Source organism: Podarcis melisellensis (assembly GCF_964234715.1).
Source record: "Podarcis melisellensis genome assembly, chromosome: Z".
In the NCBI taxonomy this organism is placed as follows: Eukaryota; Metazoa; Chordata; class Lepidosauria; order Squamata; family Lacertidae; genus Podarcis; species Podarcis melisellensis.
The window spans coordinates 18429206-18457055 of record NC_138547.1 but is presented as its reverse complement, the minus strand read 5'-3'; the positions used below and the strand labels follow the sequence as shown (position 1 = coordinate 18457055).

The window sequence follows — 27850 nt, the reverse complement described above, 5'->3', positions numbered from 1 at the left end:
TTGTTGTTGTTGTTTAGTCATTTAGTCATGTCAGACTCTTCGTGACCCCATGGACCAGAGCACGCCAGGCACTCCTGTCTTCCACTGCCTCCCGCAGTTTGGTCAAACTCATGCTGGTAGCTTTGAGAACACTATACAACCATCTCATCCTCTGTCATCCCCTTCTCCTTGTGCCCTCCATCTTTCCCAACATCAGGGTCTTTTCCAGGGAGTCTTCTCTTCTCATGAGGTGGCCAAAGTATTGGAGTCTCAGCTTCAGGATCTGTCCTTCCAGTGAGCACTCAGGGCTGATTTCCTTCAGAATGGAGAGGTTTGATCTTCTTGCAGTCCATGGGACTCTCAAGAGTCTGCTCCAGCACCATAATTCAAAAGCATCAATTCTTCAGGGATCAGCCTTCTTTATGGTCCAGCTCTCACTTCCATAGATCACTACTGGGAAAACCATAGCTTTAACTATACGGACCTTTATTGGCAAGGTGATGCATACAAGGCTCAATACAACTGCCTTAGGACTCCACTCTGGACTTGTGTAGGGTTTACTCCTTAGCCTTTTCTTCTCCTTAAGATATACCACAAGGCAGTGGGTCCATATTGTTCTGTCTTCTGCACAAATCCCCTCTACATGGTAAACAATAGGGTTGCCATAAGTCCAGTTTTTCCGGATGGTGAAGGGCAATTTCATTTCTCATAAACCATCATTAGAAGAACCACATTTAAGCACAGAGATTGCATCATACGCTTTTGTACTAGGTTTTATGCAATTATGGGTTCCACCTCTAGAGATGCAGCTGGGATATTTTAAAGTCTGAAATAGCATAGTACTATTAATACTGAGAACAGAAATAATGGACAACAAACAGCCATAAGTACCTCAGGGAGAATATGCCCTGCAATGGTAGCAGGTCCCACAGGCAATTGATATCATATATGAGATTTTCTGCACTGGAAAAGGCATGGAGATCGACTGGCTGAAGTGAGGATCCTACATAAACATAGGTTAGAAATAAAATGGCTGCAAGTAGGGCTGTGCATCATGATAGATTATGTTATGAGCAAAACATCGCTGTAAGCTGATATAGTATAACAGGGTGTCTGAAATAAGAATGGAAGTATATAGAGGTGAAGTAGGTGGATTTCTGCTAATTACTATTGTTTCGAGGACCAAAAAATAAAATTATTGACTTATGTTTAATGTCTTGTTAAAACTGTGATTCTGTAGTACAGATAAATTTTAAATTAGTACATTTTATCTGAAATTCAAGCTGTAGAATTAGTACCACATATATCAAAGGAAAGATGAGAGATTATTCCCACAAATTTAATTCTATTACTAAACATGAAAAAAGCCGATTCTGTGACATGAGGGAGACACAGAAATATAGACAGATAAACACACACACACATAAGAAAGAAAGAAAGAAAGAAAGAAAGAAAGAAAGAAAGAAAGAAATACAAAGAAGGGAAGAAATAGAAATAGAAAAAAGGAAGATTTATTTTTATTTTTCAGCTCTGAAGTAAATGACCGTGGCTTCTTGTAAACTGGGAGCAGCTTCCAAGCTAAAAATCTGCTTTTGCATAAGGTTTAAGTGTCAGGGCTCTGGCAGCATTCCAGAGCCCTTCCCTCCTTCCTAATGCTGAACAATAACTTACTAGGATTTCAGCTTTCAGAAGGGGGGGACAGGGCTCTGGCAAGAGTGCTCCAAAAGCCACACAAAATGGAAGGACCTTGTAATGTTTCATAAAATGGATCCCTGTGAGAAACCTATATATCTTCTTAACTGAGCACCACTTCAGCTTAGCGGCGACTTGTGCACAGAAACTGTCAACACAGTGCGGAAAAGGAAGGCGCCAGGCTTTGGGAACCCTACCATGTTTTCGGAAGGAGATGGGAAGGCTCTGGCTTCCCACCGCCTTCCCTAAATCCGGTATGAAGACCTCCACCTTCCTGGGGCCCCCTGTTCTGGTGGTATGACACACCCACCCATATACAGGATCTTTGTCCATATTCAGCTGACAGGGGCCTCAGATTCTGCCCCCCTCGCATCCTGCCCTGACAAAACCAATGACGCACATCTGTTTGCAGCATAATAAAGGGTGGAGTTCATTAGTGATGCTGCAGACACCTCTGCCCTTGCCACTCACTTCTGTTCTTGTCCTGCTGGCTAACAGATGCATAATAAGGCTCAGGTAAAGGGATATGCACAACAAAGACCCACATCCAATCACTTTAGGGACCCCAGTCAGGCCTTGTGTAGGGTTTATTCCTTAACCTTTTCTTTTCCAGAAGCAGTCCCACAAGGCAGATGCCATAGGCAAAACCAAGGAAGTACAAGGGGACAGCTGCCGCCCTACATCAGCCGAACTAATTGAGCAATTACATCACAGATAGGTCAGGTCCCCGCCCCCAGCATAAACCCTAGCTACGCCCATGGCAGCGGGTAAGGATTAATGCATCTTCACAAACCCCCTTACATGAAAGGTTAACTTTGAATAACGTGAGATAAAGGAGTGGCTCTCATGAGGTAGCAAAACAGGAGGCCTTAAAGCCGACAGCTGAAGGGCAACTTCATTTTTCAGAAACCACCATTAGAAGAAACACAATTAAGCCCAGAGGTTCAGTCATCATCTTTTGTACCAGGCTCTATGCAATTCTGGGTTCTGGGTTCCACCACTAGAGATGCAGCTGGGATTTTTTAAGGACTGAAATAGCATAGCGCTATTAGAACTGAAAACAGAAATAATGGACAACAAACAGGCTTAAGGACCTCAGGAGGAATATGTCCTATAACGGGAGCAGGTCCTACAGGCAATGTATTATACAACATATAGGGATTTATTCTACTTGCAAGTAGGGCTGGGCTATCATGATATAGTATGTCACCAGTAAAACATTGCTCTATGCTAAGGTTACCAGACGTCCTCGTTTCCTGGGGACAGTCTCCAGATTTACAAATCAATCCCCTGACAAAATCCATCTATTTAGTAGGAAGTTTAAAAGTATCCCTGGATTCACTGAAAAAAATCTGGTAACCTTACTCTATGCTGATATAACATGGTGTCAGAAAAAAAGATTAAAGTATTTGGGGTGAAGGGAGTGAACTTCTGCCAACTACTGCTGTGTAGAGGTCTAAACCAGATAATTATTGACTTACATTTTACATCTTGTTATAACTGTGATTCTGTAGTACAGATAATTTTTAAATTAGCACATTTTCTCTAAAATTCAAGCTGTAGAATTAATTAGTAGCTGTAGAATTAATTAGTACCACAGATATCAAAGGAAAGGCGAGATGGTTCCCACAAATTTAATTCTATTACTAAACATGAAAAAAGCCAATTCTGTGACATGAGAGAAAAACAAACAAAGAAAGAAAGAAACACAAAGAATGGAAGAAAGAGGCTTAAACAAAAAAAAGGAAGCCTTGTTTCTTTTCTTTCAGCTCTGAAGTAAATGACCCTGGTTTCTTTTCAAAAGAACTAGGAGCAGCTTCCAAGGCAAAAATCTGCCTTTGCATAAGGTTTAAGTGTCAGGGCTCTGGCAGCATTCCAGAGCCCTTCCCTCCTTCCTAATGCTGAACAATAACTTACTAGGATTTCAGCTTTCAGAAGGGGGGGACAGGCGGGCAGGGTTCTGGCAACAGTGCTCCAAAAGCCACACAAAATGGAAGGACCTTGTAATGTTTCATAAAATGGATCCCTGTGAGACGCCTATATAGGCACCCTGAAGTGTATCTTCTAAACTGAGCGCCACTTCAGCTTGGCGGCGACTTGTGCACAGAAACTGCCAGCACAGTGCGGAAAAGGAAGGCGCCAGGCTTTGGGAACCTTATCATGTTTTCGGAAGGAGATGGGAGGGCTCTGGCTTCCCACCGCCTTCCCTAAATCCGGTATGAAGACCTCCACCTTCCTGGGGCCCCCTGTTCTAGTAGTTTCACACTCCCCCCCCCATATACAGGATCTTTGTCCACATTCAGCTGACAGGGGCCTCAGATTCTCCCCCCCCCCAACATCCTGCCCTGACAAAACCAATGACTCACATATGTTTGCAGCAAAATAAAGGGTGGCGTCTAGGTTCATTAGTGATGCAGACACCTCTCCCCCCTTGCCACTCGCTTCTGTTCTTGTCGTGCTGGCTAACAGATGCACAATAAGACTAAGGAATATGAACAACAAAGACCCACACTTAATGTTGGTTCCTGTTGCATTAGCAGCACTAAAGGATTCTGGACAGTTCTGGTTGTGTGGTTGTGGTCCAAAGGATAGCAGAGCTATATGATTGGCGCCAAGTTGGCTGAAAATGTTGCCTGAAGTAGGCGTGAAGGGAAATGTACAAGGCACCAGCCAATCATCTTATGGATCCCAGTCTGGTCTTGTGTAGGGTTTACTCCTTAACCTTTTCTTTTCCAGAAGCAATCCCATAAGGCAGATGCCATAGGCAAAACCAAGGAACCAAGGAAGTGCAGGGGGACAGCTGCCCACCTATATGAATCAAATAAAAATACATATGCTGGACTAACTGAGCAATTACATCACAGATAGGTCGGTTTTGCCCCCCACCCCCAGCATAAATGCTAGCTATACCCATGGCAGCAGGTAAGGATTGACTGAGGTTAACTGAGGTAAGGCAATGGCTCTCTTGAGGTAGCAAAACAGGAGCCCTTAAAGCCGACATCTGAAGGGCAAATTCATTTCTCAGAAACCACCATTAGAAGAAACACAGTTAAGCCCAGAGATTCAATCATACCCTTTTGTTCCAGGCTTTATGCAATTCTGAGAACCACCACTACAGATGCAGCTGGTATTATTTAAGGACTGAAATAGCATAATGCTAATAAAACTTAGAAGAGAAATAATGAACAAACAGCATTAAGTACCTCAGGAAGAACAAACAGCATTAAGTACCTCAGGAAGAATATACCCTACAAGTGGAGCAGGTCATGTGGGCCATGTATTATATCATATATGAGGTTCAGCTACTTGAACAGACATGTATATTGACAAGTTGAAATGAGCATCCTACATAAATGAAATGAAATGAAATGGTCAGAAATGAAAAGGGCTGAAACTAGGGCTGGGGTATAGCTGTTTTTCAACATTGTGATATCTTACCAGCTAAATATCATGGTATACTGAGGTAAAATGATATCTGAAATACGGATGTAAGTAAGTAGAGGCATACCGGGTAATATACTGCAAAGTGCTACTTCTTAAACATCTAAAACAGACCATTTTTTACTTACCTTTGTTACAACTGTTATTTTATATTAGAGATTATTTTTATATTAGCACATTTTCTCAAAGATTAAAGCTGTATAAGTAATTAGAAGCATAGATATCAAAGGTAAGGTGAGAGATAGTTCCCTAAAAATTTAATTATTTTACTAAGCATTAAAAAAAGGAATACTCTGACAAAAGGAGACACAGAAACACTAATACACACAGACAAGAGGAGAAGGGAAGAAAAAGGCTTAAACACCAGGGGAAGGTTTATTTTAATTTTTTTTCAGCTCTAAAGAAAATGACCTCAGTTTATTTGTCTACAGAACTCCATGTGGCTTCCAAGTTGAGAAGCTGCCTTTGTATATGGTTTCCCAGAGCCCCCCCTTCCAAAAACTGGGCAAGCACTTACCAGGGGTGTAGCCAGGATTTATGTAAGGTGGGCAGGCTTCATGTTAGGTGGGAAAGGACCTCCATTAGTTAAGGAGGGGGTTGTATTGTTTGGGGAGGGGAATTGTCCCCTACCCCTTCCCAGGACCATGACACTAAGTAAGCTTCCAGCTTTCGGATGGGGGGTGGCATTGCTCTGGCACCCCTCTGAGAGGCCTCACATGCCCCAAAAGCTACACAAAATGGACATGCTTTGTAATGTTTCATAAAATTGTGCCCTGTTTTGCCGCCCTCAAGGGCATCTCTTTAATTGTACACCACCTCAGTTAGGCATGCATTGTGCAGAGAAACTGCTGCCATGCCATGCTGTCAAATATTGCACTGCGGCAGAGCAAGGTGTCTGGCTTTCTGAAGCTTACCATGCCTTGGGAAGGAAATGGGAGGGCTCTGGTGTGCAGCCAGAGCCCTCACACAACCGCCTTCCCAAAGTCTGGTAAGCAATTATCTGCTTTGCTGGGTTCCCTGTTCTTCAGGTTTTTTGTTTTTTTGCCTCCCACCCCCCTTACAGGATCCTTCTCCACATTCTGAGAAGGGTCTCAGATTTTGTGCAACAGCATCCTGCCCTAATGAAACCAATGCAGTGGCGGAGCATATGTCTGTGCTGCCCAGGATGGGCACTCTCTCGAGGGGGGGGCGTGGCATGGAGGGAGCTGCACACCCCCACCAATCCCACTTTCTTTCTCTCCCCCACACTTCCCCCTCCATTATTTACTCACCTGCCTCCTTCCTGTCCTCTCCCTGCCTGCCAACCAGCCAGCCTGCGAGCGTCCTGGGAGGTTTCACAGGCAGGCAGGCAGGCGGGCAGGGGAGAGCACGGGAAGGAGGCAGGCGAGTAAATAACGAGAGGGAAGGGAAGGGAAAGGAAGGAAGCGGGATCAGTGGGTGCACGCAATGCCCAGTGGGGGTGCCAGCACCACCCAACGGGGTTGCACGAGATGCCCGGCATTGAAGGAGCGCGGCTGCAAAGATCCACAAGGGTGTTTTTTTTGTCACACACCCCAGATATGGCACCTGGGACGAACCCCACCCCCACCTTCGTCCACCAGTGAACCAATTACGCACATATATTTGCAGTAGAATGAAGAGTGCGTCCACATTTCATAAGTGAAGCTGCAGACACTCCCTTCTGCCATTTGCTTCTGTTCATGTCATGCTAGCTAGCAGATGCATAATAAGGCAGAGGCAATGGGATATGCACAAGAAAGAACCACCCTTAATGTTGGTTCTGTTGTATTATCAGCACTGAAGGGACCTCTCTGGGGCACAAGCCTGGGCAGTCCTGGGCTGCCCAGATGGCAAGCACCCCCCTTTTTCCCATTTTGGCTGAGGTGATGCAGTCCAAAGAAGGCAGAGCTATATGTTTGGCACCAGCTTGGCTGCAGGAGTTGCCCAAGGTGGCGTACAAGACCTCACTCTGGACTTGTGTTGAATTTATTCCTTGGCCTTTTCTGCTCCTGAAGATATCTCACAAAGCTGCTGACATGGGTTTGGCCTAGGGGGCTGGGGCTGGGAGGGCAGCTGCTGTCCTCCTAATACAGTAAATAAAGAAAACTTTACTAATTGGCCAATCACATTGCCGATAGCTCAGTTCTGCCCCCCCCCAAACATATGTCATGCCCCCCTAACTTCAATCCCGGCTATACCCATGGTATACCAGCTGGTATGGATTCTCCCATCTTCACAAGCAAATAAATAGTTGTCAGTTAAAGTGACATAATGGGGTGGCTTCCTGAGGTAAAAAAACAGAAGGCTTTAAAATCTGAAAGCCAAAGGGCGACTTAATTTCTCATAAACATTCATTACAGGAACCACAATAAAGTGCAGAGGTTCAACCATACCTTTTTGTACATGGAAGTGTTTATGCCAGAGGTTTTCAACTTTTCTGAGTCCACGGCTCCCTTGACCAACTATATTCTTTCTGTGACACCCCTTTGGGGCTCAGGGGCCCAGTTATGTCACCCCTTGCCTGCAGAGCTGGCAGCCTTTTTTTGAACATCTCCCTTGTGGAGTATTCCCTCAGCCTCCTCTCCTCTCACCTCACCTCACATCTCCTTGGGAGTACTCTGGGTAGCCACTGCTGCTGCCCCTGGTCTCTGAGCTCCCTCATCCCACCCCAAAGAGTGGTGCCTCTTCACACCTTTCCACAGGGGCCTGGGCAGAGGATGTTCCCAGCCTTAGTGGCCTGATGATGGAGACTGGCCAAAGGTGAATGTGAGGCAAGTACCTTACCTTGGAAGGCAACAGTGGAAGTACCAAGCCTGCTACAACAAACAGCTGTGCAAGACTTTGAGAGAAAGAGATGCAAGAGGGCATCAGAGGAGAGAGGGAATGAAAGAGGGAAGAGGCCAGTGTTGCCCACGGCATCACTAACCATCATTCAAGGCACCCCAGGGTGCCACAACACACTGGTTGAAAACCACTGGTCCATGCAATTCTAGGATTGGACCACTAGAAGAGCATATGGGATTTTTTTAAAGGACTGAAATAGCATAGCACTATTAATCATGAGAACAGGAATAATGAACAAGAAACTGTGTTTACTACCTCAGGAGGAATATACCCTACAATGGGAGCAGGTCCTATGGCAACTATTATATCATTTATAAGGTTTGGCTATTTGAAAGGTATGTAGATTAACAGACTAAAATAAGCATCCTACATAAACATAGGTTAGAAAAGAAAAGGGCTGCAAGTAGGCTATGGATGGTTTTCAAAATCGTGATATGTCATCAGGTAAACATTACAGTTTACCAAGATGACTCAATGTCTGAAATAACAACGAAACTACATAGAGGCAAACAAGGCATATGTCGTGCCATCTGCTATTGCTTAGGGGTCTAAATTTTTACTTACCTTTAATATATTATTACAACTGTGATTCGATAATACAGATAATTTTGACATTCATACATTTCCTCTAAAAATAAAGCTGTAGAAGTAATTAGTTGCATAGATATAAAATGAAAGGTGAGAGATTGTTCCCAAAAATTTAATTGTACAGTATTAGTAAACATGAAATGCCCATCATGTGACATAAAGGAGACACAACCCCCCCCACACACAAACGCATACACCTAAAGAAGGGAAGAAGAGAAGAAAGTGACTTAAACAAAAGAGGAGACTTCCCCACCAGTAAGCTCTGAAGTATGTGACCCAAGTTTCTTTTCAACAGAACTAGGAGCGGCTTCCAAGCTGAAAAGCTGCCTTTGCATAATGTTTATGTGTCAGGGCTCTGGCAGCATCCCAGAGCCCTTCCCTCCTTTCCAAAGTTGGTCAAGTGCTTACTTAACTTCCGGTATAAGGAAGGGGGTGCAGGGCTCTGGTAATCTCAGAGCCCTTGCACAGTATTCCAAAAGCCACACAAAATGGACGGACTTTGTAACGTTACATAAAATGGCTCCCTGTGAGAAGCCTGTATGGTGCCCTCACGTGGATCTTCTTAATTGTACACTACTTCAGCTAGGCACGCCCTGTGCAGAGAAACTGTCGTCACCGCTCTCAAATACCGCACTGCGGCAGAGCAAAGCGCCTGGCTTGGGGAAGCTTACTGTGCCTTGGGAAAGAAATGGGAGGGCTCTTGGATCCTCCACATTCAGCTCAGAGGGGCCTCAGATTTCTCCCTCCAGCATCTGCCCTGGCAAAACCAATGAGTCACATATCCTTGCAGCAGAATAAATAGTGGAGCCATGGTTCATAAATGTAGCTGCATACACCTCACCCCTGCCGCTTGCTTCTGTTTTTGTCACATTAGGTAGTGGAATCAGTAAGGCTGAGGCAAAATGATTTTAGTTAATATTTTAGTTGCAGTTCATTAATTTTCAGCTTTGTATTCTTGTTATAACAAAGTGTGTCGAGACATTCCATTTTTGTGTCCTTAACCTAGGATTAAGGTGCCATTTAGCCCCTACCTTTAATATCTCCATTTATAACACTGTGCCTAAGGGACCCCACTCTGGACTTCTGCAGGTTTTACTTCTTTGCCTCTCTTCTCCAGAAGCAATCCCACAATGCAGTGGGCATGGATGTAGCCAAAGGGGGCAGAGGAGCAGTGCCCCCCCAATCAAGCAAATAGAAACGAATGCTTAACCAATGGACCAACCACGTCACAGAATGTTCAGTGCTCCCCCCCATAAACCCAGCCCCACTAACATAAATCCTGGCTATGCCCATAGCAAGAGGTGGTGGTGATGGTTTTATACAGCGCCCATCTGGCTGGGTTTCCGCAGCCACTCTGGACAGCTTACAACATATCTAAAAACATAATAAAAACATCCTTAAAAACTTCAAATATTGCCTTCAAATGTCTTCCAAAAGTCAGATACTGTAGTTGTTTATTTCCTTGACATCTGAAGAGAGGGTGTTCCACAGGGAGGGTGCCACTACTGAGAAAGCCCTCTGCCTGGTTCCCTGTAACTTCACTTCTCACAGTGAAGGAACCAGCATAAGACCCTTGAAGGAGGACTTTAATGTCCAGACTGAGCAATGGGGATGAATATGCTTCTTCAGGTATAATGGGCCGAGGCCATTTAGGGCTTCATAGGTCAGCACCAACACTTTGAATTGTGCTCAGAAACGTACTGAGAGCGAGTGAAGATCCTTTAGGACCAGTGTTATATGGTCCTGACGGCCACTCCCAGTCACCAGTCTAGCTGCTACATTCTGGATTAATTGCAGTTTCCGAGTCACCTTCAAAGGTAGAGCGCATTGCAATAGTCCAGGCAGGGGATAATCAGGGCATGCACTACTCTGGCAAGACAGTCTGTGGACAAGTAGGGTCTCAGCCTGCGTACCAGATGGAGCTGGTAGACAGCTGCCCTGGACACAGAATTGACCTTCGCCTCTATGGACAGCTGTGATTCCAAAATGACTCCCAGACTGCACACCTGGTCTTTCAGGGGCATAGTTACCCTGTTCAGGACTAGGGAGTCCCCCACCCCACCCACCCCCTGTCCCCAAAAAACTACTTCTGTCTTGTCAGGATTCAACCTCAATGTGTTAGCTGCCATCCATCCTCCAATCGCCTTCAGGCACTCACACAGGACCTTCACTGCCCTCTATGTGAGGGGCATGTTGGTTAAAGTGAGATAAAGAAATGGCCCTCCTGAGGTAACAAAGCAGAAGCCCTTGCAATCTGAAAGGTAAAGGGTAGCTGCATTTATCCAAAACCATCATTAGAAGAACCACAAAAAAGTTCAAAGGTTAAATTCTATCTTTTTGTACAAGTCTCTAGGCAATTATAAGGTTCTACCACAAGAGGTGCATTTGGGATTTTTTAAGGTCTGAAACGCATAACAGTATGTAAAAAAGATTATTACTCCACTCATTCTCTCCAACCCCGGCCGTTCACCAGACATTACACTGTATTTTCTATTATCTGATACGGATAGTCAGATAACAGAGAAGGTCGCGAGGTACATCGAGAGAGCTGCGAAATTGAGGGCCACCATCTGAGTGACAGACTTGTTCATCTGACGGACCTCCTTTTGCTTGTTCTTTTCTTCCTTTTATCCCTATTTTCACTTTTAACTCTTGTATAGCTGTGGCCTGTTGGCTTTGCTAATAAAGTTTTTTGATATGTAAAAAAGAGAACGGAAATAATGGACTGGAAACAGCGTTAAGTACGGTAGGGCAGGAGGAATATACCCTACAAGAAAAACAGGTCCTACTACAGGCAATGTATTATATAATATATCAGGTTCTGTGACTTGAAAAGGCATGAAGATTGACTGGCTGAAATGAGCATCCCACATAAACAGAGGTTAGAAATGAAAAGGGCTGAAACGAGGGCTGGGCTTTGTCTGGTTTTCAACATTGTGATATGTCAGCAGCTAAACATCGTGGTATACCGAGAGAACACGATGTCTGAAATAAGGACGGAACTGTGTAGAGGCGAACGGAGTTATACACTGTCAACTGCTTCTGCTGAGTCTAAAACGAACTTACATTTAACGTATTGTTTCAAGTGTGATTCTACAGTACAGATAATTTTTAGCACATTTTATGTAGAACTAATTTGTAGCATAGATATCAGAGGTAAGGTGAGAGATTGTTCCCTAAAAATTTCATTTTATTACTAAACATGAGAAAAGACAGTTATGTAGCAAGAAGCGTGCACAGAAGCACACAGAGACAAACAAACAAACACATATGGAAAGGGGAAAACGGAAGAGAGAGGTTTAAAGAACAGGGCTTCATTTATTTGTATTTTTAAAAATTCAGAAGTAAATGACCCTAGTATATATTGTTTCATGGGACTCAGAGCGGCTTAAAAGCTGAAAAAGCTGCCGTTGCAAAAGGTTTCCAAGTCAGGGCTCTGACAGCAACCCCTCCCTCCTTTCCAAAGTTGGCCAAGCACTTACTAGGCTTCCAGCTTTCAGAAGGGGGGAGGGGCAAGGCTCCAGCTCCCATAGCCCTCGCACCGTGCTCCAAAAGCCACACAAAATGGATGTCTTTATAATGTTTCATAAAATGGCGCCCTACGACTAAACAACAAATGAGAAGCCTTATTGGCGCCCTCAAGTGGATCTTCTTAATTGTGCACCACTTCAGCTAGGCACGCCCTGTGCAGTTCTCTGACGTCACAGGCACTGCTCTCAATCCGGCACTGAGGCAGAGCCAGGCGCCTGGCTCTGCGAAGGATGCTCCTGGGTTCTAGCAGGGTCTAGAGCCCTTCTGTCCTTCACAAAGCTGTGCAAGCACTTAACATGCATTGGGAAGGTGATGGTAGGGCTCTGGGATGCTGCCAGAGCCTTCCTGCTGGTTTCTTGTTTTACACATTTCCCCTCCCATATGCAGGATCCTTTTTCACATTCAGCTGAAATGGTTCATAAGTGAAGCTGCATACACCTTCCCTCTGCCACTTGCTTTTGGTCTTGTCATACTACCTAGTAGATGCATAATAAGACTGAGGCAAAAGGATATGCACAAGAAAGAACCACCCTTAATGTTTGTTCTGCGGCATTAGCAGCACTGAAATGACCACTCTGGGGCACAAGCCAAGCCTGGACAGTCCTGGGTTTCCCAGAGGATAAGACTCCCTCTTGGTCCTGCTGATGTGGTTGAAAGGAACCCATAGCTATACATTTGGCAACAGCTTGGCTGCAAAAGTTTCCCAAAGGAGGTGTGCAAAGTGCCATCCAACCACCTTAAGGACTCTGCTCCAGACTTGTGTAGGGTTTACTCCTTGGCCTTTTATTCTCCTTAAGATAACCCACAAGACATAGAGCATGGGCAGAGCCAAGTTTGGGGGGGGGCTGGAGGGCAGCTGCTCCCCCCCAGAATCAAGACTAATTTACCAATCGCATCCCAGAAAGCTTGGTTTTGTCCCCCTAACATCAATCCTGCCCCCACATATGAATCCTGCCCGTGCCCATGGCAGTGGGTAGGGATTGTGGTGTCTTCACAGCCCCTGTCTACATAAGTAACAGTTGTTGGTTAAAGTGAGACTAGGTAATGGCTTTCTTGAGGTTACAAAAAAAAAGTCCTTAAAAACACACAGAAAGGGCAACTACATTTCTCATAAACCACGATTAGAAGAACCATATTAAGCACAGAGGTTCAACCGTATTTTTGTACAAACAATTCTCTATGCAATTCTCTGGTTCCACCACTAGAGGCAAATTCAGGATTTTTTTTAGGTCTGAAAAAGCATAGCACTATGTAAAAATGAAAATAACAGGAAAGGACTGGACAGAATGTTAAGTACCCCAGGAATAATATACCCTATAAGAAAAGTAGGTCCTACAAGCAATGTATTATTTCATATATGAGGTTCTGCTTCTTGAAAAGGCATGGAGATTGACCAGCTGAAATGAGCACCCTGCGTAAACATAGCTCAGAAACGAAAAGGCTGCAACTAGGCATGGGCTATGTCTGCTTTTCAGCATTGTTATGTCAGCAGCTAAACATTGTGTTATACCAAGACAACACAATGTCTTAAATAAGAATGGAAGTAAGTAGTGGCAAATAAAGTAATATCCTGCCTACTACTACTTCTTGGGCATCTGAAATAGATTCTTTTTGACATACCTTTAACATTTTGTTACAACTCTGTATTGTAGAGATGATTTTATATTAGCACATTTTCTCTAAGATTAAAGTTGTGGAAGTGATTGATAGGATGGTAGCATAGATATCAAAGGTAAGATGAGAGATTGTTGCCTAAAATTTTAATTTTAAGATGAAAAAATAAATTTATGTGACATGAGGGAGACAGAGAAACACACACACAAATACACAGACACACACACACATACAAAGAAGGGGAGAAGGGAGGAATGATATTCAAACTGCAGGGCAAGGTTTCTTTCTTTCTTTTCAACTCTGAAGTAATGACCTCCACTTATTTTACCAAGGGACTAGGAGAGGCTTCCAAGCCAAAGAGCTGTGCTTGCATAAGGTTTATTTTTGGAAGGCGGTGTCAGGGCTTTGGCAGCCCCTCCCTCCTTCCAAAAGCTGAGCAAGCACTTACTAAGCTTCCAGCTTTCTGGAGCGGGAACAGAGGGGGAGCAAGGCTCGGAGGGGAAGCAAGGCTCCAGCACAGAGCCCTGCGCCCCTCTCCAAAAGCGCACACCCTGGGCAGAGAAGCTTCAGGCAGCACTGTCAAGCCATTACCGCCACTGGAGCTGAGCAAAGCCCCTGGCTCTTGGAAGGATGCTCCCAGGCTCTGGCAGGCTCTAGAGCCCTTATTCCCTTTCCAAATCTGGACAAGCATTGAGAAGACAATGGGAAAGCTCTGGGGTGCTGCCAGAGCCCTCCTACAGCCATCCCAAAGTCAGGTGAACAGTCCTCCACTTACTGGGACCACTGGTTCTGGAGGTTTCTGGTTTTATTAATTTTTTCCCATATGCAGAATCCTCCACATTCAAGAGAAGGGCCTCCAATTTTGCACCCCAGTGTCCTGCCCTGATGAAACCAATGATGCACATATCCTTGCAGCAAAATAAAGAATGGAGTGACGGTTCAAAGCTGACACTGCATATCAGCTCCCCTTTAACATTTGCTTCTGTTCTTGTCACACTAGCTAGCAGATTTGTGATAATGCTGAGGCAAAGTGATATGCACAAGAAAGACCCACCCTTAATGTTGATTCTTCTGCATTAGCAGCACTGAAGGGACCTCTCTGGGGAACAAGCCTGGACAGTGTGTGGATTTCCATACAAAAAGACACACATGCCACACTAATGGGATCCAAAGGAAAGGAGATGTTCAGTTCACATCAATTTGGCTGTGGGAGTTGCCCAAAGGAGACTTTTAAGGTACCATCCAACCGATTTAGGGATTCCACTCCAGAATTGTGCAGGGCTTATTCCTTATCCTTTTCATCTCCAGAACATATCCCACAAGGAAAAGGATACATTTTGTTCCATCTTCCCAAAAAAAAAACCTCTACATGACAGGAGAAACAGTTGTCAGTTCAAGTGAGATAACGAGATGGCTCTCCTGAGGTAACAAAACAAAAGCACTTAAAAACTGGCAGCTGAAGGGCAACTTCATTTCTCATAAGCCTTCATCAGAAGAACCACTATTAAGTGCAAAAAAATCAAGCACTCCTTTTTGTACAAGGAAGTCTCTGCAATTCTGGGGTTCCACCACTAGAGGTGCAGTCTGGAATTTTTAAGGACTCAAATAGCATAGCACTATGCAAAGATGAGAACAGTAATAGACAAGAAAAAGCATTAGGTACCTCAGGGAGAATATACCCTACAAGAAAAGCAGCTCCTACAGGCAATGTATGAGATCATATATGAGGTTCTGCTACTTGAAAAGACATGGAGAATGGAAACGAGCATTATACAAAAACATATGTCAGAAATGAAAAGGACTGAAACTAGGGCTGGGCTCTGTCTGGTTTTCAACATCGTGATGTCGGCAGCTAAACATCGCGGTGTACCAAGATAACACGATGTCTGAAATAAGGACAGAACTGTGTAGAGGCGAATGAGGTTATGTCCTGCCAACTGCTACTGCTAAGGTGTCTGAAATGAATGCATTTTTATTTTTAACATATTTTTACAACTGTGATTCTATAGTACAGGTAATTTTTAAATTAGCACATTTTCTCTAAATCAAAAGCTGTATTAATTAAAAGCTAATTAGTAATATAGATATCAAATGTAAGGTGAGAGATTGTTCCCTAAAAAATTCATTCTATTACTAAACATGAAAAATGTCAATTCTTTGATATGAAGGAGACACAGAAACACACACATAAAGAAGGGGGAAAGGGAAGAAAGATACTTAAAGAACAGGACAAGGTTTATTTTTATCAATTCTGAAGTAAATGATTTTTCCATGGACTTGGAGCGGCTGAAAGGGTTCCGGCTTTCGGAAGGGGGGACAGGGCTCTGACCATCCCAGAGCCTTCACGCCGTGCTCCAAAAGCCACACAAAATGGATGGAGATTGCAATCTTTCATAAAATGGTGCCCGCAAGAAGCCTGTATTGGCGCCCTCAAGTGGATCTTCTTAACTGTGCACTACGTCAGCTCAGCAGCGCCCTGTGTGGAGAAATTGGTGTCACCACTGTCAATCCGGAACTGCCGCTGCAGCTGAGCTAGGCACCTGGCTCTGGGAAGGGCACTCCCAGGTTCTGGTAAAGTCCTAGAGCCCTTCTACCCTTTTCAAAGCTGGGCAAGTGCTTACCAGGCTTTAGGAAAGAGATGGGAGGACTATGGGATGCTGCAGAACCCTAGTGTTGCCTTCCCAAAGCCAGGTAAGCAGTCCTCCACCTTACTGGGGTGCAGGTTTTCGAGGTTTCTGATTTTATTCCTTCCCCCAAATCCTCCTCCACATTCAGCTGAGAGGGGCCTCTGATTTTGCCCCCTGCATCCTGCCCTGACATAACCAATGATGTACATTTCTTTGTTTATGAGTGAAGCTGTATATATCTCTGCCCACTGCCACCTGCTTCTGTTCTTATCACACTAGCTAGCAGATGCATAATAAAGCTGAGACAAAGGGATATATACAAGAAAGACCCACCCTTAATGTTGGTTCTGCTGCATTAGCAGCAGCAAAGTGACCTCTCTGGGGCACAAGCAAGGGCAATGTGTATGGCAGACCAAAGCTCCCCAGACAACAAGATTCTCCCACTAGGCAGCACTGATTTGGTCAAAAGTAAAGCAGAGGTGCATGGTTGACATCAGCTTGGCTGCAGGAGATGCCCCAAGGAGGCATTCAAGGTGCCATCCAACTGCCTAAGTAGCTCCACTCTGGATGTCTGTAGGGCTTGCTCCTTAGCCCTTTCTCCTGAAGATATCCCATAAGTCTTCATAAACTTATTTACTATATAAGCGACAGTTTTCAATTAAAGTGAGATAAGGGGATGGATCTTTTTGCGGTAATGAAACAGATGCCTTTAAAAACCTGCCGCAGAAGGACAATTTAATTTCTCAGAAACCATCTTTAGAAGAACCAGAATTAAGCGCAGAGGTTTAATCATATCTTTTTGTACAAGGAAGTATCTATGCAATTCTGGGGACCCACCACTAGAGGTCATTCGGATTTTGATAGAACTGAAGTTGCATAGCAACATGTAAAAATGTAAACAGGAATAATGGACAGGAAACAGAGTTAAGTACCTCAGGAGAAATATACCCTATAAGAAAAGCAGGTTAGAAATGAAAAGGGCTTCAAGTAGCCTTTCATTCATTGGTAGAAGTGCAGTATTTAAATGAAGGAATTGATTGATTGATTGATTGATTGATTGATTGACTGACTGATTGATTGATTGATTGATTGATTGATTGATGAATGAGTGAACACTTCCAATGTTTGACAATGAACTGTCACCTGATTTTAATAATGCAGAAGCATAATGCTGATATGTGCCACCTGGCGACTCTTCCTCCTCCCTCCCCACCTCTGCCATCAGCTACGGAAGATACCCCAAAAATAACTGTATCTCTGCCTTCTGAGAACTGTAACCTCAAGAAATGGTGCCTATACTTTCTTTTTCTTTCCTCTCCATCCCTTTGTCCCCATCCTTCCGCAGGGCCTGCAAGATGGAGCTGTTCCACCTGGCCTTCGGTCCTGGCCCAGTTTGACCCCCCTCTATGGGACCCTTTTATTGGCTCATGTGAGACCAACATGGATAGCTGGCCCTGATGAATACTTGAGGTTCCCGATCCATATGGTTGTAATTCGTGGGCAGTCATTTAATTTTACCCTGATTCTAATTTTTATGCTGTATTTTAATCAATTGTTTGATTGTGTTTTAATGTATTTGATATTTGATGTTAGCTGCCCTTGGCTGGGGAGGGCGGGGAATAAATAAAAATTTCCTTCCTTCCTTCCTTCCTTCCTTCCTTCCTTCCTTCCTTCCTTCCTTCCTTCCTTCCTTCTATGTACTGTGTCCTTTAAGAGTGCAAGTACCAAATGCAGGCAAGGGATGTGTTACTACTGAATCTTTGTATGGTGCTCTGAGACCCATTTTGGCTGAGGGGTTTAAATAAATAAATAAATAAAGTGGGGCTTCTTTCAGAGTGGTCACACATAAGACTGCACATGTTGAATTATATAGAAGCTCAGGGAGTTTTACCCAATGCAACAGAAGACAGAATCAAGGATTTAAGATGACCTTAACAGATTGGAGAACTGGTCCCAAACTAACAATATTAATTTCAATTGCAAAAAAAATTAAGGTTCTACATGTAGGCAGGATGAACCAGATGCATAAATATAATCTGAGGGACACCCGGCTTGCCGGTAATACATGCAGAAAGGACCTTGGGGTCTTAGAAGACCACAGCTTCACATGAGTCAACAGTGTGAAGCAGCAGCAAAACAAACAAACAAACAAACAACCCTAATGGTATTGTAGGCTGCATCAACACAAGCATAGTGTCCCGTTCAAGAGAAGTAATAGCTCCACTTTATTCTGCAATGGTGAAACTCCACCTGGAATACTGTTTCCAGTTCTGGATACCACAATTTAACAAGGATATTGGTAATCTGGAATGTGTGCTTAGGAGGGTGACCAGGATGATCAAGGGTCTGGAAACCAAGTCTTATGAGAACAGTTGAGGGAGCTGGGTATGTTTAGCCTGGAAAACAGACTGAGAGGAGATATGATAGCCATCTTCAAATATTTCAAAGGATGTCCCATGGATTATGGAGCAAACTTCCCCCCGCCCCTGCTCCGGAGGGTAGGACCCAGACAAAATAATTCAAGTTACAAGAAAAGAGATTCCAACAAAACATCATGAATAACTTTCTGGTTGAAATAACTGTTTGACAGTAGAATGAACTGCCTTGGGAAATGGTGAACTCTCCTTCCGTGGAGGTTTTTAAGCAGAGGTTGGTTGGCCATTTGTCATATAGGTTTTAGCTGATATTCCTGAATTGCAGGGGGTTGGACTAGATAATCGTTGAGGTCTCTTCCAACTCCCCAATTCTATCATTCTCTGAAACAGGCTAGTTTAGCATTTGAACAGCTCTTCCTGCACTTGCTAGGCTGGGCTTAGTGCCGGAACAGGAAAAAGGAAACCAAGGATGGAAGAGTAGCTTGTGCAAGCCAGTCAGCCAGTTACAAGGATTCCAGAATATCCAAGAGCAAGTGAAGCAGGAGCTCAGCTTCATGGGCAATGGACACCCACAGGAATAAGCTTAAGGAGGGCCCTGATGGTGGCAACAGCAGCTCTGAGACTGCACAAAGAACATAAGCCAAGCAGAGTTAGGTGGTGCAGATGCTCATTTCTTGCCTGTGTCCAGAGCTGGTAGTCAACATATTCGGGTACCTGAACAAGGGCAGGGCGGTGTATCTGTGCCAGGCCTGGTAAGATGCTGCCTAACTCCACATTATGTGGTAGGGTGTGGAGGGCAAGCTGGTCCTGAATCACTCCTTCACTGAGAATTGTTACTGGTCTGCCTGGAAGCACTTGGTGTCTGGCAGTTTGGGGTCATGGAGATCCTCAACTTCAGTGACTATTTTGGTCTCACTGGATGAGCTGAGATATGTTTCGGGGGGAGACTTGCTCTCCCTGTGGGTGTTGGACCTTCACTGACAGGAATTTCCTAGGCAGGAATTTCAAATACCTCAAATGCCTGGAAGTTCTGGAGCAGATATAAAAAAGTCGCTGATACCAGCCTCCTGCTCATTGTCAGTGACTTGGGGCATCTCAAGAGATTCATACTGAACTGATGCAGCCTGATCACTGACCCCAGAGTCCAGTATCTGGCCCAGGAGCTCTCCTGCCTATGTCACCTTGGTCTTTGTTGCTGTCAAATCACAGATGAGGCTGTCTCTGTCATGCCTGAGAAGGCTGAGGCCTCTCAACTTGAAATTGTGTGACTTCATCACCAATGAGAGCCCGGCTTCGGCTGGGGAGGGCGGGATATAAATAAAATTTATTATTATTATTATTATTATTATTATTATTATTATTATTATTATTATTATCAGGCACCTGGAAATGGCTGCCTGGAGCTGAAGCAACTCAGACTGATGACTTGCCATAGGCTCAGCAATTACAGTGACCACTATCAGTCCCAGAATCTCCCATGCCTGCACCCCTTGACCTCAGATAATAATGTGTTAAGTAATAATGGTCAAGATACTGCTTTCTCGGTCACACCTGAAGAGGCTGAGGACCCTTGACCTGATCTGCTTCAACATCAGTGACAAGGGCATTGGGGTGGCATCACCTCCAATAGATTCCTGGAGCTGAAGAAACATCAACGGGCAAGCTTTAAGTGGCTTATTCATTTTGGCATACACTGCTTGGTCCAGAGGCTGCCAAAACACCACAAACAAGGTGTTGCTGTCCCTGTCATGCCTGAGGAGGCTGAAGACCCTCCTGGATGAGGGCATAACAGTCAATGACTCCATTACAGTAGACAACTGTAACTTACATGCATTTGACGCACGCAATTTCAACCATATGTGGTTGAAGGCTGTCTGGTTGAAATTCTGCTAGTAAAATGCAAGCGAAGAATAGAGTGTAAAAGCTTTATCTACTGGATTGGGTTGCCAAGTGCAAAAAAGAGCTTTTAATATCTCTATGCTGTTTGGGGGTCAAGTCCCCCTCAGAACACTGGTTCCAGAAGGCTAGGAGTGCTTGTGTAGGGATGGTTTGAGTATACACCTTTTTGCATATCTGTCATCCTTGGAATGCAACCCCTACATAAGATGCAATTGTACTGTACAATACTTGTTTTTGTTTTCTGTTTTTCCAATATTTTTTTTATTATTTTCCTTACACACTTTTTCAGACAATACATTGATCAGCATATAAACCTTTTTGCTCTGCCGAGCTAACGACCTCCCTCCTTTCCTTTAGCTGGTATCCCTTATCAAATCCAATCGTGCATTCTGACTCTTTACAGCTTATCAACATTGTAGGAGTTACTTCAGTCCTGCTAGTGTCTTTAAATTTTTACAGTAATCATTTAAGTATACAATAAATTTACTCCAGTCTTTCTGGAATTTCTGATCATCCTGGTCTCGAATCCTGCAAGTCAGTTTGGCCAACTCAGCAAAACCCATCATCTTCGCCTGCCACTCCGCAATAGTAGGAATTTATTGTGATTTCCTTTTTTGGGCCAACAAAGTCCTTGCTGCCACTGTGGTGTACATGAATAGTCTTTGATCTAACTTCATAATCTTGTTTCCCATCAAGCCAAGCAAAAAAGCTTCCGGCTTTTTGGGGAAGGTATATCTAAAAATTTTCTTTAATTTGTTGTAGATCAACTCCCAAAATGTCTTTGCTTTATCACAAGTCCACCACATGTGATAGAATTCTCCATCTCCATCTTTACATTTCCAACATTTTTTATCCCTCATCCTGTATATTTTTGCTAACTTTACCGGTGTCAAATGCCACCTATATATCATCTTCATATAATTTTATTTCAGAGCCATACAAGAACCAGAACCATACAAGCTATAAATTTAATACTTTCATTCCATAATTTTATCCATGCATCCAATTAAATGTTGTACCCAAAATCTAAAGCGCATTTTATCATAGCTTCTTTCACTTTCTCATCTTTCGTAAACCATTCTAACAACAGATTGTGAGGAGATTTCAGATTGTGAGGAGGGGCGGTTTTCTACTCTCTACTTATTCAGCTCCAGCACCATATCAAAGAGTCAGTCAGTCAGTCAGTGTGTGGGGGGGGGGGGAGAGAGAGAGAGAGAGACTGAGTGTTAGTGATCGTGTGTGTATAGATAAGATTGCTACTAGGAGCAGCTGCAGACACTCAGTGTGGTTCAGCATTTCTTTATGCAAAGACCCATTTAGCTCTGTATATAGTTTGTATAGTTGCAGATAGAATAAAAGAAGATATTCTACAAAGCTGCTCTCTGAGTCATTTATACTCTGCTCTGCTATACTCTGCTGTGCAACGACTGTCTTCTTGTGGAAGTCAATCCGGTGCTCACAACTCTAAGCTGTGAGTCCACAGCACTTTGACCTGTTCCTGTGCAGAAGGTGGTCTCTGGAAGTGCTACCCAGCTCGCCTAGCCCAATCGGGGCTGAGTGGATGAGTCCAGTTGGTGGCACTGGCTCAGGGGCGATGCTGACAGATTATACATTTTCGATAGTGTTTTACCTCTGCCTTCCAACAATTCTACAGTGGTACATCTGGTTACGTACTTAATTCGTTCTGGAGTTCCGTTCTTAACCTGAAACTGTTCTTAACCTGAAGCACCACTTTAGCTAATGGGGGCTCCCGCTGCTGCCACACCGCCGCTGTGCGATTTCTGTTCTCATCCTGAAGCAAAGTTCTTAACCCAAGGTACTATTTCTGGGTTAGCGGAGTCTAACCTGAAGTGCATGTAACCTGAAGTGTATGTAACCCGAGGTACCACTGTATTTGAAATTTTGTTTTTTTATCTTCAAACCCAGCTTTCCTCTTGTCTTCTTTAAGTATAGCATTTACCTGGTGGTATTGCAACCAACCTGTAAACAATCCTTCAATTTGTTCATATGGTTTAAGCTTTAACCCTTGTTCCATTCTTCTGGTAATTTCCTCATAGGTGGCTCGCCTTCCTTCCATAGTTACTTTCTTAACCGTCAGTACCTTTATCAGTGATATCCACCATGGTGTCTTTCTTTCCAATAAGTTTTTAATTTCTTTCCCATACTTCATAAATTGTCCTTCTAATCACGTGGTTTAGGAAACCTTTATGAACTTTTACCTTATCATACCAAAGGTACGAGTGCCACCCATACCTATTATCGTGACCTTCCAAAGCCAAAAGATTCGTATTTTCCAATATTATCCATTCTCTTAGGACGCCTCAAAATAGAGTTTCAGATCTGGCATGGAGAATCCACCTACTGTATTTCTTTTATATCTGTTAATATTTTAGATTTTATCCTTGGCTTATTCTCCTGCCAGACAAATCTCAATAATATTTTTTGCCATTCTCTAAATTGTCCTGTCCCCTTGATCACTGGGATTGTTTAAAATAAGAATAACATTCTAGGCAAAACATTCATTTTTATCACTGATATTCTGCCTAAAAAAGACAGTTCAAATCTATTCCAAATCTCAAGGTCTTTCTTGATTTCCCTCCATGTGATTTCATAATTATCCTTAAATAAATTTATATTTTGGGGGGGCCACTAGGGGACGCATCGGAAGATGGCTGACAATAACATCTCTCCAACCCACACGAGGTAATTTGGAGGCTATGATGGGAGTAATTAGCCTCCCTACCCCCCCAGGATGGTGGGGGGGACTGCCCTTGTCTGCTGTGCCCTATACCACCCCCGAATTTGTGGGGATGGGGGCACTAGGCACAAAGCCCTCCTGTGGGATTCCGGCACTCCTGGACGCCGTCCCTGATCCACGCCACTAGCTGCTAGAACTTCAAAAGAAACAATTTGGATGAAGGTATGCACATATTTCAAGGAAGGAGGGGGAGTAAAGACTGCTAACAGAAGAGATCTCTGATAAAACAAGACAAGAATAAAGCATGAGAAGATACGCCAAGATACGGTATGGCAAATGACTGATGGGGGAGAGGGAAAAACTTTCCTTTCTTTCCTTATGTGATTAAACAAGAATCCCCTCCCCTCACGAGTCAGAATTGTTGTTTTAAGGACTTAAGCTGTGGATTTAAGGCTGTGTGGAGATAAACTTTCAAACCAAAGCATGTTTTAAGAAGAGCGTGGAATGTATAAGAGCTTTGGAATAACACAGTTAAAAATGCCGTCGCCATATTGGGAAGTTCTGTCGGAGGTCTTGAGTCTGGAAGGAGAAAGAGAGAAATAGAGCTGTTTATATATTGTGGGTGAAACTCCTCAGAGGGACTTAAGAGTGACAGTTTTACAAGATCAATGATGGAAAGAGCGATGTTATTTATGAAGGTGATGATATATGGAAACCATCTCGATTTGAGGATTGGAAGAACGGAAAATTCACACAGGATTATTATTGGTGTTTATTGGCACCAATTGTCCGACCATGCCCAGGAGAAAGGCCTCTGGTTTCTTCAAGAAGGTATATTTAAATACCTTTTTAATTTCGTTATAGATCATCTCCCAGAAAGCCTTAATCCTTGGGCACGTCCACCAAAGGTGAAAGAATGTACCTTCATTTTCTTTACATTTCCAACATTTATTATCGGGCAAATGATATATTTTTGCAAGCTTGACTGGTGTCATGTACCACCTGTATATCATTTTCATAATATTCTCTCTTAAGGCATTACATGCCGTGAATTTCATACCTGTGGTCCACAACTGTTCCCAGTCAGCGAACATTATATTATGTCCAACATCTTGTGCCCATTTAATCATAGCAGATTTAACCGTTTCATCCTGAGTATTCCATTTCAACAGCAAGTTATACATTCTTGATAGTATCTTAATTTTGGGATCTAACAGTTCTGTTTCCAATTTTGATTTTTCCACCTGGAAGCCAATTTTTTTGTCCAAATTGTAAGCCTCCCTTATTTGATAATAGTGAAGCCAATCTCGCACTTTATCTTTTAACTTCTCAAAACTCTGCAATTTCAGTTTGTCGCTCTCCTGTTTCAAAATCTCCCAATATTTTGGCCATTTGGCCTCCATATTGAACTTTTTCTGAGCCTTCGCTTCCATCGGTGATAACCACCTTGGGGTTTTATTTTCAAGTAAATCTTTGTATCCAGACATTAAACAATGCTCTTCTGACAATATGGTTTTTAAATGCTTTGTGTGCTTTAACCTTGTCATACCACAGATATGCATGCCACCCAAAAACGTTATTAAAACCTTCTAAATCCAAAATGTCTGTGTTCTCAAGAAGCAGTCATTCGTTCAGCCAGCAAAATGCCGCTGATTCATAATAGAGTTTAAGGTCTGGCAGGGCAAATCCACCTCTGTCCTTTGCATCAGTTAATATTTTAAATTTTATTCTGGGCTTCTTGCCCTGCCAGACAAATCTGGAAATATCTCTCTGCCACTTCTTGAAACAGTCCATTTTGTCCAAAATTTGCAATGATTGAAACAAAAATAACATTCTTGGCAATACATTCATCTTTATAGCAGCAATTCGACCAAACAAGGAAAGCTTCAGATTTGACCATATTTCAAGATCCTTTTTCACTTCTGCCCAACATTTCTCATAGTTATCTTTAAATAAATTTAAATTCTTAGCAGTCATGTTAACCCCCAGATATTTTACTTTCTTAACCAGTGTTAAACCTGTCTCCTTCTGAAACCTCTCTTTCTCAATCAGTGTTAAATTTTTCTCAAGAACCTTAGTTTTTAACTTGTTCAACTTGAATCCTGCCACTTGACCAAATTCCTGAATCAGTTATCTTTCAGTTGTCCACCTGGTAAAAAACCACCTTGGTCCTTATGGATTACTTAATTTAACACAATTTTTAATCTATTAGCCAGTACATCTGCAAATAACTTATAGTCATTGTTCAATAATGAGATGGGCCTGTAATTTTTGACATTCAAATCATCAGTGTCTTTCTTTGGAATCAGGGTAATGTATGCCTCTTTCCATGTATTCTAAATTTTCCCTTCTTTCAAAATATTATTCATAACCTCACATAGCATCGGCAATAATTGCCCGCTTAGTATCTTATAATATTTTGCCGAAATACCATCCTGGCCTGGAGCTTTCCCTATCTTCATTCTTTTTATTGCCATCTCAATCTCCTGTTCCATTATTAGCCGATTTACCATAACTATTCCATTTCCCCTAAAGGGATCTGTTGTAACTGATGACTTTGTATGTTGCTCTCTCTCTTTTTTTGGTATCTTGTTAAAGTAGTCACCAGAAATTTAAGAACAGCATAAATAGGAGCGGGGAACCACCAGGAGTCTGCAAGACCCCAAGTCAGTTACTACCGGTACTTTCTAGCGCTTTGCTGTGGTTGATGCTGCCCTCTTTGCTCTGGGGCTCTGCTGTTGTATGAAGAAGAAGAAGACAAACATGCACACAGAGAACACACACAAACAGTGTATTGGGTGAATTTATCCACACACTGTTCAGACAAGACAACCTCTTGAGGTTCAGAAAACCTCTTGTCTGAACAGTGTGTGTGTGCGTGTGGATAAATTCACCCAATACATGCTAACAAACTAAAATGGCCTGTTAATCTATGCAGCGGGGAGTCAACTGAAAGAGGAAGATTCAAATATGCAAAGGAAAAGTGCTATTTAGACCTGATTTTTGCTGTTTCCTCTAACGAAACCTTTCAGAAACCACCTTTATACTTGGAACTTTTTACTGAATGTGACTGAAATGGTTTTCTTATGATCCTGTGCATGTAATAAAAAAAACCACCTTTTGACTCTTAAACTATTCTTGACTTACCGCTTCTACTGCGGGTTACAGACACTTCAGGTTACAGACGCTTCAGGTTACAGACTCTGCTAACCTAGAAATAGTACCTTGGGTTAAGAACTTTGCTTCAGGATGAGAACAGAAATCGCACGGTGGCGGCGCAGCAGCAGCGGGAGGCCCCATTAGCCAAAGTGGTGCTTCAGGTTAAGAACAGTTTCAGGTTAAGAACTGACCTCCGGAATGAATTAAGTACTTAACCCGAAGTACCACTGTAGTAATTTGAAACAAATGTAGAAACTCTGATCGAAGTAACAAACTGTAACCATTTTGAATGTAACAAATAATGTAACAAGGACAATTGACTTTGAAGCAATAAACATTTATTGATATACAAAGACAAAACTGTTGCAAAATCTTTCCTGGGGCTAAGACCCTTCTATGTACCCCATGCAGCTACATTGCTCCTTAATTGTGGAGGTCTTGAGAGGGTCAGCCTCCTCCCTGTCCTCAAACTTGCCTTTGACTTGTAATGTCTTTCTTCCCTTCCTGGAAAGGCAAAGCATAAATGTCAATATGACATGCAAGACATCACATTGCATCTGAATACCCTGTTTCTGACACCTATTGTACCACTCCGATTTCGTCCATCAACCTCTTGTCTGAACCACCTAAAGTTGTCACGCCTGTGTAACTCAGCACCACTGTCTTTTCATCTGTGTGCCTCCTTGCATGCCTCACCAATGTACCTAAACCCACCCCACCTTTACATTAATATGACAGCTTGCGACATTTCATTTTGCCCGAAAACCTAAGGTATTAAGGCTCAAACACGTCTCTGTTCTGGGTTCTTCTTCTGCCCATCTGTGGCTACCCAGTTACAACTGAATTGTTGTTGTTTAGTCGTTTAGTCGTGTCCGACTCTTCGTGACCCCATGGACCAGAGCATGCCAGGCACTCCTGTCTTCCACTGCCTCCCGCAGTTTGGTCAAATTCATGCTGGTAGCATCGAGGACACTGTCCAACCATCTCGTCCTCTGTCGTCCCCTTCTCCTTGGGCCCTCCATCTTTCCCAGCCTCAGGGTCTTTTCCAGGGAGTCTTCTCTTCTCATGAGGTGGCCAAAGTCTTGGAGCCTCAGCTTCAGGATCTACAACTGAATAACCAGGATCAAATTTTAAAGCTTATTTGATCTGATACACTGCATTGCCTGAGTCTTTTCTCCACTTGCCTAGCAATCTCTCCTGAGTGCTCCTGAAGCTCCAGTAGCAGATGGGGACCTTCCAAAGTCCCTCCACCCCGTTTTGTATTTTTACAAACGCCAAACGCTGCTCCTCCACGGCCCTGGGCGCTTTTCAGCACCTGCAATGGTCTTTGTAAGTGTGCAGACGCGGTTGGTCCTCCATAGGAAGCCCTCTGGCGGTTTCACCTCTGACTGGTAGCTCAGTCC

General features: G+C 43.4%; 1 long non-coding RNA gene across 1 annotated transcript; it reads right to left on the bottom strand.

The window, feature by feature from the left end:
* LOC309362351 lies at positions 1–27636 on the bottom strand. The gene is made up of 2 exons (XR_014164937.1): positions 27558–27636; positions 1–267 (listed from the first exon to the last, which is right to left on the bottom strand). It is a non-coding gene; the product is annotated as an uncharacterized lncRNA (long non-coding RNA).
* Positions 27637–27850: the final 214 nt, after the last annotated feature.